This window comes from Penaeus vannamei, chromosome 9 (assembly GCF_042767895.1).
Source record: "Penaeus vannamei isolate JL-2024 chromosome 9, ASM4276789v1, whole genome shotgun sequence".
Lineage (NCBI taxonomy): Eukaryota > Metazoa > Arthropoda > Malacostraca > Decapoda > Penaeidae > Penaeus > Penaeus vannamei.
The window spans coordinates 41176733-41179232 of NC_091557.1; the positions used below are offsets into that span (position 1 = coordinate 41176733).

The window sequence follows — 2500 nt, forward strand, 5'->3', positions numbered from 1 at the left end:
AACATACACATGTACGTACACACATGCGTGCGAATATTGCTTTTTCAACAAATTATCATTTTCGTTGTTTTTGTTATTCGCATTTTCATAAACATCATCAAATTTATTGCCATATCATGCCAACTACTTTATTAAAGGTTCCATGAACATCATCATTGCAATTACCATTATCATTACTTGCATACGTCCTATCATTATCATTATGCCCCTTATCAATTATCAAAAGGCTGTTATAACTATTATCATCATTATTGTATTGCCATCAACATTTAAGAGATATTATTATCAGAAATGACGAAGAAAAAAATCAAATAAATGTGCAGCTGATAAGAGACCTCCAGAGAAGCCAAGGAACACAGAAAACACACACAATTACATAAATTCGTTTATTATACATTCTTATGGTCCAGCTAGTTGGTCGTTCCAGCAGCCGGAAGTGAGTCAAGATGAACATACAGCAAACACCCATAATGACAATGAAGAGCAAATCAATACAGATAAAAATAATATACAGTTTATGATTACTATGACCTGCCTCCGAGTACACCCTTCTGTAGTTTTGCCAACTCACAACATCTACAAGAAAATCATATGTGCTAGTATTGAGCGAGAACTTCTTTATTTTCATTTATATATATATATATAATTTGTTTTGTGCTTTACATCGTAGTACACATGTAGATGAGGAACATCTGGTTAAAGGAATGTACTATAGGGAGCTTGTCTGCAGGATTGAGGGAGTAACCAGTGCTTACAAGGCTTGCTGTGTGTGGTCTCCTTGAAAGAAAAATTATAAAAAAACGCCTTTACACAGTCACAATTACTTATCGTTTGAGGTAAGTTATTGTGATAAGATACTGTTTGTTTTAAAAGGAAGAGAGTGCATGAGGAAAAAAAATATTGGGTATCGTTGGATAATAATGATAAAAATGATAAAACTGGACCACTTGATAACACATCAGTAACGGCGACCACACATGTATGCCTTAAATAACACCTTTTGAATTGTACCATATAATAGGCCATGTTTTCAGAAGTTGAGCTTTTGGACATGCCATGAAGGGTATAAACAAAGGACACAAATAACCTCAACAGAAGGGTTAGTATGTGTTACTTTTTTTTACGTATCTTTCTTCTCCTTTTACCAACATGACGATGATTGAGAATGCTTAATGGAAAGATCTATCGTGTCGAGGAATTCCCCTACTCGAGTCATCTATCTATTCACAGTGATTTCATATATAAAAAACGCACATTTATAACAAGGGGAAACGAGCATCCCTGCCTGTTTAAATGATCTTCTACACCTTTACAAGTAATGAGGAATGTAAAAAACACTTGGGAATGAACACTGTCACCTTGAATGCTCCAACTTGTGTCAACATGGCCGAGGAAAAAGGAGTTATGACAGAAGAAAACATCAAGTCTTTTTTTTTTTTTTTACATACAGAGGACACGTACGAGGTCTACATAGCAGATACACAGTTTCCAGTGATGTTAAAATTCGAATCTAATGTATAAATGACATCAATTGTAAGATGCTACACCAAGAACCATCCTGAAGTCTGTGTGCTATTAAGGTTTTTTTCTTTTTTCTTTCTTTCTTCTCCGTTAGAATTAATAACAAACAGACTTATGTACAGTCACTCACCTTCACAAACACAGACACTCTTTCATGTAACGTTATGTACAAAATTAATATTAAAAGAACAAGCAAATGTCAGAGGGAGAGGGAGTTGTACTAGTGTTAAATCAAGCCCAAGGAGCGTAAGTTGCTAGTGGTCGAACCTCCTACCGAGTGAACCAGACGCCACCGAGTTCGAAGCTTCGGAGCGAGACAGAAGCGGCTCGGGATGCGTCAGTGGAAGCCTGGCTCTCGGAGGGGCAGGACACTCGGAGTCTGAGCTCTACACTACCATTTCACTCGGGTACTTCGAATTCAGAAACAAATCTTTAAAAACATAATGTCTTTTTTTAATAAATCAATTATAAATCTAATTTTTCTCTTTATAACCTTTGCAAATAATCTTTGGTATACTAACAAAAACACTATGAAAAGTAAAGCAGAGACTTCTCTGTTACCCTCGTCTTTGGATGCCACTAATATCCCATGTGAGTCATTTTATATATATACATCTCACACCCACAGGAATAAACCTGAAGAAAAAAAAACTTTTGTGAAACACTTCACGTCATTAAGATATGTACATTTAAAATCCTGTAGCGAAAGGACAAACATGAAGTAGCTACATAAAAAATATCCTTTGTCTCACCAGCAATAATTACCACCGTCTTTTTGTGACGTCAGTTTATATACGTAATCAGCCATTGCATGGTAATATATATATATACACGCACACACACATCATCATCATCATCATCAGGTCTGGTCAATATATCAGGAAGAGAGTCCTTGCCAATGATTCTCTGCCGCCGACGCCATGTTCCTCGGAGCGGCTCCCCCAGTGCGCCTGCGCGGACCTCACGCGCCAAGAACACC

At 36.8% G+C, this 2500-nt stretch overlaps 1 protein-coding gene across 5 annotated transcripts in view; it reads right to left on the reverse strand.

Moving 5' to 3' along the window:
• Positions 1-195: 195 nt before the first annotated feature.
• LOC113824915 (LIM/homeobox protein Lhx3-like) overlaps positions 196-2500 on the reverse strand; it is a 171822-nt gene continuing 169517 nt past the window's right edge. For all 5 annotated transcript variants that reach the window (XM_070125766.1, XM_070125763.1, XM_070125764.1 and 2 more), the window contains exon 8: positions 196-2500. This exon is cut by the window's right edge and continues 1401 nt beyond it. The gene's annotated coding sequence lies outside the window, so the exon portion shown is untranslated.